This window comes from Erinaceus europaeus, chromosome 9 (genome assembly GCF_950295315.1).
Source record: "Erinaceus europaeus chromosome 9, mEriEur2.1, whole genome shotgun sequence".
NCBI lineage: Eukaryota > Metazoa > Chordata > Mammalia > Eulipotyphla > Erinaceidae > Erinaceus > Erinaceus europaeus.
In genome coordinates this window covers 4,557,803-4,566,461 of record NC_080170.1, presented here as the reverse complement: position 1 = coordinate 4,566,461, position 8,659 = coordinate 4,557,803, and the positions used below count along the sequence as shown (strand labels likewise).

General features: G+C 46.8%; 1 long non-coding RNA gene across 1 annotated transcript; it reads left to right on the top strand.

Moving 5' to 3' along the window:
• Window positions 1–2,481: 2,481 nt before the first annotated feature.
• Window positions 2,482–7,360, top strand: LOC132540129 (uncharacterized). The gene is made up of 2 exons (XR_009551380.1): window positions 2,482–2,978; window positions 5,675–7,360. It is a non-coding gene; the product is annotated as an uncharacterized LOC132540129 (long non-coding RNA).
• The last annotated feature ends 1,299 nt before the right edge of the window (window positions 7,361–8,659 follow it).

Sequence of the window (8,659 nt, the reverse complement as noted above, 5' to 3'; positions counted from 1 at the left end):
TTGGGAACATGGAAACTACAACACAAAGTTAAAAAAATAGTTACTCAAAATACGGCAACACATGGTATTCTGTGTCTAATTGCATTGTGTGGCTTTGGGAAACTAAAGTCCCAAGGCTTACAACTGAAGACAATTCCCTCCCCTACTATCTAGTCCTGGTGATATGATGGGAAACTTAAAAGAGCCTCCAGACTGCCAATGATTCTGCAAACTACACTAACATAGAAACATTTCCAGGTAAGATGCTATGAGTTACTTTGTAAGTTTACTTTTGGACTGCTCTGTGTTATTCTAACATCCCTCTTAAGCTGGAACTAGTGACTTTCTCATAGTGGTCATTCTCAGGAGGAGCTGACTCAGACAGACACATGTGAACTACTTCACACACAAATGTGAGCAGAGAGTATTAAAGACAAGTGCTGAAATGTCAAAGGAGGGCTGGAGAGCTCCCTCACTGGGCAGAGTGTCTGCCTTGCCTCGTGTGCAGTCGAGATTCAAGCCCAGGCACTACATGGCCAGGGCGGGTGCTGTGGCACTTGGGGAAGCCATGATGGTACAGTGTCTTTCTCCTCTGTCTCTGTCTGAACAGAAAAGTGCCCCCAAATGCTGAAGTCATGCACGTGTAAATCTCTGGCTTAGAAAGACAAAAAAAAAAAAAAAATGAAGGAAGCAGATGTAAATCAGCAGAAGAAAACACATCAGCAATCTCTGGGCTGCTCACTATCTATACTCCATGAACTCAATAGATTGTTTCCTTCATATGCAGAAAGGGACCAGAGCACAATATGCCCAGTCACTCTGCCCCTGCATCATGATGTTTCACAGAGTGCTGCTATCTTAATTGTCCTCATCTCCTCACATTTCCCCACATATTGTGTTTATGATTCTAGGAACCTACACACATGAGAAACAACATTCAAAAGAGTGTGAATTGAACTTGACTTTTGTGACCACCTAAAGAGCTCTTGAGATTGTGCTAAATTATCTTCATCGGAAACAATTCAAGGCACATAGAGCTGGTCATATTCCTTATACAAAAACAAAACAAACAACAGCAAACAAAAATGTGTGGAACACCTCCCTCTGTGGCAACATAAACAGTGAACATCCCAATGCCAGCTCTTGAAGGAATAGGGGAGAGGGGGCTCATTTTTAGTGTCAAGTGGATGTTTCCCTAGATTTTAGCATTCCTTAAGATGTACTAAGACCAGAGCCTCAGGTAGGCCATCTCCAGGAAGGCTGCTGGCTTCCTGTTTGGAGAGGGCAACTGTCCATGGGAGAAAGGAGTAGTTTCTCATCTGCCTCCGAGCCTGGCAGCTGTCCCCTCCCCAGGACACCCTAAGCCCAGTGAGAGTCCTGTTCCGAGTGGGGAGTGAGGCTGCCTCTCCTTCGCTCTCTTTAATCACGGGGCTTTCTAAGCCCTGACTACCAATTATGCTGAATTATGCTTCATGTAGACGATGTGTGAACTGGGCTATCATGCATTAGGGGCCCGGAGGAGACCACTGTGTAGATTTGACAAGGTTCTCCGAGCCGGGATGAATAAATTAACGCCTCAGAATGATTGTGATGAACAGAAGATTGGAGCCAAGCTCCCAGAGATGGAAGATTAGTGACTAATCAGCTGTAACACCTGGTTTCCATAACACTCTAATAACAACTTCTAGAGCTGCAGGAACAAAACAGGGCCGCCTCTGCCAGGGGGGAGTGGGAGATCGCCTCCAGGTCGTGGCTCAGGGCGTTAAAGTCATGCCAGGGTGTGTCTCACCTGCTTGTGGAGAATGAGGAGCAGCAGCAGCCCTTTCCTCACCTTTAGAGTGGGCTGGAGGGAGGGGACCCTGTGAATTCCAAACAGCCAGATTCCAGGAGAACACACAGAATGGGAAATCTACTGCTGCTAATTCCTCGATTCATTTTACATCATCTGAAAGGAGAGAGCCAGCAAAGGGGGGCAGAAGCCCATTCTCTCTGTGAAGAGAGAGAGAGGCAGAGGGAGAGGGAGAGGGAGAGGGAGAGAGAGAGACCCAGAGAGAGGAGAGAGAGAGAGAGAGAGAGAGAGAGAGACCCAGAGACACACCTGGTGCCAGGCTGACTCTCAGCAGACCCAAGCATACAGATGCAAAGGCCCCCAGGCCATGAGGTCTCACTGCTCTGGCTAATCTGGAGAAGACACCAGCACCTAAGACTCGCCTGTAAAGGTGAGTTGGAAGACAGCCAAAGGGCTTGCACGGGAGCATCTGTCTTGCAATATTGTGGAATGACACCCCCCCCCCCCAACTCCACCCTCGTCCTGGGACCATGGAGGGGCTGCTGGCCACAGGCTGCACTGTCCTTCTGCCAGTTGGCCGTCACTTTTGCAAAGTGCTGATGTGACCTGTCTAATGAAGCCACAGAAGCAGTTGGCCCTGGGCGCCTGGAGCTTAGAACATCTGCACATGTGCTGGAACTGCGTGCTGGCACTGGGGATTCCACGAGTGCCGGTGCTTCTCTTACAGCTGCAGGTGCAGGAGAGCATCTCTGCACTGAGCTCAGAGGGGTCTAGAGCCTAAGGAAGCCAGAACGAGTGACAACTGTTTGAGGCACTGGCTGAAAGTGCCAGCAGATTAGCCACAGTAAGGGCTAACCAACACCACTCTGCGTGACAGAAGGCACACAGACAGTTCTGCAACTCTTCAAACCTGACTTGCTGCATGAGAAGGGGACTGCCTCGGGAATTCCTGGGGAACCAGCCTTCTTTCTAGGGCAGGAAGGCTGCCAGCGGTGAGGAGGAGAGAAGCCAGCCCATCTAGCTGTTTCTACATCTGGCCTAAGGAAGGGAGTGCCAGCCCTGAGGGGTATGCTCCCACACAGACCCATTGTCACAGCTTCCTTTATCCCAACACCGGATATGCCCTTTGCCTCAGCAAACCTCACAGCAGGAGAAGGACAGCATTCCATGACCTACAGATCATCTTCAAACTCAAAATCAAGCCCAAGAGGTAAAGGACCCTTCTTCTCCATGTGACATCTGATTTGACTGGCAATAGTCCTACCTGAACTTGTCACCAGATTCTCCCTCTCCTCTTCTCTCTCTCTCTCAATCTCTCTCTCTCTCTCTCTCTCTCTCTCTCTGTAAGGACTCCTTTTGAAAAAGACTTTCTAAGGGACATTCAGAGGGGAGAAAAAGAAAGCTTTAAATGGGATGTGTGAACTTGTCCTCCTTAAAGTCACAGTTGGGGACACTTGTTGAAACTCCACTTGGTGAAATGTTTCATCAGCTCCCCCCCCCCCACAGTTTAAATGTCCTGTACCATCAAGTAGAGAGGCAGCTGGCTGTCGTCCCATCCTGCTGATGAGATGTCCCTTCCACCTGCAGGGGACAGTAGGGACTCTCAGCAGTCCCCCAGCTTCTATGGGGACACCAGGGAGTTTGTGTGGGAAGGTGAGGTGAGAACAGAGGTGGCAGGCAGCAAGAGCTGGCACCCAGGGGGGCAGAGAGACTTGGCATCCTGGCTTCCTGCCCCTGTTCCAATTCACGGAGTGTTAGAGAAATGCAAATAGAGACAACCATGAGAAACCACCCCTGTGAGAATGTCACACATCAGAAAGGGTAGCAATAACAAATGCGGGAGAGGTTGTGGGGACAAAGAAACCCTCCTGCACTGCTGGTGGGAGTATAAATTGCTCCAGTGCCTGTGGAGAGCCATCAGAAGAACTATTACAAGGCTAGAAATGGACCTACCTTATGACCCTGCAATTCTTCTCCTGAGGATACATCCTAAGAAGGTGTAAAACAGCCACTCAGAAATATCTGTGTGTACCTGTGTTCATAGAAATAAATTGTATGCACTTTCTTTTTTACATTATTATATTTTTTTATTTACTTATTTATGTATTTATGTATGTATTGGGTAGAGGCAGCCAGAAACTGAGAGAGAAGGGGATGACAGAGAGGGAGAGAGATAGAGAGAAGCCTGCAATAACCACTTAACCACCTGCAAAACTTTCCCCTTGCAGGTGGGGCAGGGAGCTAGAACCCAAGCAATTTTGCATTGTAACATACATAGCCAGAACCTAGAAGCGACCCAGATGTCCAACGACAGATGAATGGCTAAGAAAGTGGCAGTCTATACACAATGCTCAGCTATTAAGAATAATGAATTCACCTTCCTCACCTCATCTTGGATGGAACTTGAAGGAATCCTGTGACGTAAGATCAGCCAGGAGAAGGAATGAATCTGAGCTGATCCTACTCAGAGACAGAAGTTGATAAATAAGAATAAAAGGGGAAACACAAAGCAGGACTTGGACTGGAGTTGGTGTTTTGCACCAACGTAAAGGACTCTGGGTGGGTGCAGGGGGTGTTCAGGTCCTGTTGTCTGATGGTGGAGGCGGACCTAAACCAGGAGTGACAGTGCTTTGCAGAAAACTGAGAAATTTTACACATGTACCAAAACCTGTATTTACTGTAAAACATTAATCCCCCCATTTTTTTTTTAAAGATGTTCTAAAGCCTTCTAATGTGGCATGAAGAAAGAGGTGGAGGTTTCCTCTGAAGACAGGTCCTATTTCTTTTTTTTTTTTTTTTCCTCCTCCAGGGTTATTGCTGGGCTCGGTGCCTGCACCATGAATCCACCGCTCCTGGAGGCCATTTTTTTCCCCCTTTTGTTGCCCTTGTTGTAGCTTCGTTGTGGTTATTATTATTGCCCTTGTTGACACAATTCGTTCTTGGATAGGACAGAGAGAAATGGAGAGAGGAGGGGAAGACAGAGAAGAGGAGAGAAAGATAGACACCTGCAGACCTGCTTCACCGCCTGTGAAGCGACTCCCCTGCAGGTGGGGAGCCGGGGGCTCGAACCGGGATCCTTACGCCGGTCCCTGCGCTTTGCGCCACATGCGCTTAACCCACTGCGCCACCGCCCGACCCCCTGACAGGTCCTATTTCTAAGCATGTAAAGCAACAAGAGACTGGAGAAGCAGCACCTTGGATGCCCAGTGCCCCTGCCCTCTGTGTCCTGCAGATGGTCATTTAGACCCTGCTCAGTCCAGCAGGCAGGAGGCTCTTGGGGGCCTGGAAGCCTCAGGTGAAACAAATACCAGAGTGAGTGTGTATCTTTTCTGGGTTCTGACCAAGGCTAAGGTAGGTGACAGAGATAATGCCACACAGCCTGGTTATGTACACTGTCATACCTGCACATTATGCCCCCGCCCCCACCCCCATTCGATTCATAGCTGTTTGAAGCAGGAGGGAAAGTAGTGTTGATCGGGTGGGTTTTTGTGGGCATCAAAAGAGTCCACGTTAAACCTTTCTCTTCCCAAAGCTTCAGTCACATAACAGTGAAAGGATTGAGGGAAAGGGAGAAGTTGAAAAGGATAAAACTCACTTTCCCCCATTTGCAACAGCAGCCAAGAAGGCTAAGACATGTTTTTTACTTATGGTCCTAATCCCCCAAAGTTTCAATGGGGACAAAAGCCACAAGATACCTGGGGAGTCCTCTTTTCTGGGCCCTAGAGCTGATGTGATCCCATAACAGGGAGTGAAAACCAGTCCCTTAGCTGTAAAGCCACCACGCTGTATGGATGTACCTCCTTGTCAGAGAGGAGAATTAAATGAGTCCATGTGTCTGAAAGAGATCTGGGGGATGATTTGCTACTGTACAAATGTCACTTATTGCTTTTTTTTTTTTAAATATAGATCTGAAGATTTTAAATAACATTCAAGTCGGATACAAACTGGGAAGACCCTGGAATTCACTCTGCTTCCTATCACATTAGCTGAAGGGCACCACCCGCGCAGTCAAATGTGAGCTCTGAAGCCTGCCTGCAACCCTGAACAAGGGGGGTGATCACCTCCTATTCCAGAGGGATTAGTCAAGCAGCTGGACGGAGCTTGGGATTCAGAGGGCAACCAGGACAAGCTAGCAATGGCTGCGTCACTTTTACTCAGCATTTACAGATGACTAGTTGAAGAGGAGAGTGTGTGTGAGAACAACAAGATGGAGAGGCACGGGAGCTACTGCGCAGTTTGTCTTTATCTTGCTTTTCTGAGAACACCCATCACTCTCACTGAACTGTCTGTGCTGTATCAGTGCTGGTGTATATATAGTTAATGTATATGTAAGTATGATAGGATGTTGACTTTTTTTTTTTTTTTACTGCTGGGGAGGGGGGTATGCTGAAATAGGCTAAGCATTCAATCTCTTTATATCGACAGAATTACATGGTCCGGGTTGTGTTAGATCATTTTGCCCATTGTAGAGTTAGTAGAACTCTTTAGCTTGTAACATGCTGTTTATCTGGATGAGGGTGGAATTCCAGGCCTTACACTCCACAAACATCGACACCGGTCTCGAACCTCTGAGCACAACTTCTGGTAGAAATCCCCCCAGCCTAATATAGGAGAGTGCCATGTCAGAAAGCACAGGCGAGGCTGGGTGGTGGTACACATATGAATAAAGGCTCATATCCAAGCCCTGACCTCTGCCTGAAGAGGAGAAGCTTCACAAGCGATAAAGGAGTGCTGCAGATATCTCCTTCTACTCTCTCCCGAGCTCCTCATTTCCTCTAAGTTTTTATCTCTGCCACACCTGATTAAGCACAGGTTACCACCATGTGCAAGGGCCCAGCTTCAAGCCCCAGCGCTCCAGCTGCAGGGGGATTCTTCACAAGTGGTAAAGCAGGTCTGCAAGTGTCTCTTTCCCCCTCTCTATCTCCTCTGCACTCTCAAGTTCTCTCTGTCCTATTAAGTACAATAGAAAGAAAAAAGAAGAGAGCACAGGAGAGGGGATCTACGTAGAGGAGATGGTTGGCCTTCTTGGGTAGGTCACATCAGAGCAAACCATTTTCAACATAAACCTGATTGCCACCATGAACTGCTGTATAAGTTTCCAACATGATACAGAAATATGGTAGAAACCAGGTATGTCTGCACCCTCCCCAACCAAAACGAAAATCAAATGTGTTTCCATCACTCTCCAGGCATTCCACAGAAATGGCTTTGCTAGTATTTCTTGCACGTTCTTACCTTAGCATAAGGTGCTATGTAAATGCAAACTGCTGTTTGCACTCAGCAAACATATGTTCGCAGGAAAGTGCACGTTCTGGTTCCTGCAGGAAGGGTGCAGAAGGGTGAGAGGAAATTGTATACTTGGATCAACAGAGATTTTGCTAGTTCATCTTGGGAACCTGCCCTGTTTTCTGGTTCAAAACTAAGCTCAGATCTAAGAAATAATTTCTTCAGATATCTTCAGAGGAGATGTTGCAAACATCATGAATTAGTTTAACTGTTGAATCTTTTACCAAGTGACTTGTGTTTCTTTGAAAGACAACTACTGGATGTTTTATTTTTTCTCAGATATGGAATATAAAGAATTGAAACACATGGAATATATATATATATATATTCTCCAAACTATCCCCAAGACTTTGTGAAAACTATGGTGGTTATTTTTTGGGGAAATGAGGGTTGGCTGGAGGCACAAAACCATGGAGAGGGTGCACTGTGGAAGTGTCTTTATAACCTTGTGGTCCTGTAGACCAATACAAATCACTATAAGATACATTAAACATAGCATCATTCTTGGAGACATCAAGTTGAGTGGCCACAGGTGGGTCTAAAATGCAATATTCCCTCAGCGATAGAGTTTTTCAAGGGATATATATCTCTGGCCAAAATTCAATGCACACAATGTGAGGAGGATTCTTTGTCCTTTCACATCAGTGGAACACAGCAGCACCAAATTGCTTACGACGGACGTAAACAGTGAGATGGCTTTGTAGCTCCACTCCCGATGCTCTCTGCAGCAAGTAGATTCCATGCATGCCTTCCCAGTGGCAGAGACTTCATCTGAGTTCCGTCTTGAGCATCCATTAAGTGGCCCCTCTTTCGGGTATGGTCCAGGCCATGCTTACTGCTAATTCTACAGGTTAGCTGCTTTGCTCTGAACCACTTTCATATAAAACACATATGGATCATATTCTGGACTCTCCAGGCAGGCGGCTCTATTAAAATGAACTGGTTGATCTCTGAGGGGAGGGAGGAGGACCCCCAATGGGTACTGGATGTCTCCAAGAATGATGCTATGTTTAATGTATCTTGTTAGTGATCTGTAGCAGTCTGGTCTACAAGACCACAAGATTATAGAGGCGTAGTGCCACACTGCACTCTCCCCATGGTTTTGTGCCCTTGACCGACCCTCATCTCCCCCCCACCCCAATCAAATAGCTGGGCCTGTAAACGACAAGAAACTTGACTTGGGGGATTTACTCAGCAGAGAGGATCTGCAGTGGAGCTCTGAACATTCCGGTCCACAGCTACATCCAGAGACAACTTCCAGCTACATGCACTATGGAAATGAAAGGAGATCTGGGATGTATCATTTAGTTGACAGAGATGACGTTTGGCAACATGTTACTAGGCCTTTGCTATGTAAATACAATATGTTACAAACAGGGCGACTCTAATATAAACATCTGTTTCACTAACACATATTGTACCTATTAGATTTGCACACTGCAAAATTGAAGGGAGAGGGTTTCCTAAAAACTGCACACAGAGAAAGCCTTAGAGTCAGGGCCAATATAAATAACCAGTTAGGTGGAGCTGAATGCATCATCAAAACGGCAGCATTTCATGCTTGACCTTCCGAACCATGCCTTCTAATCATGTGTGTGAATGGGA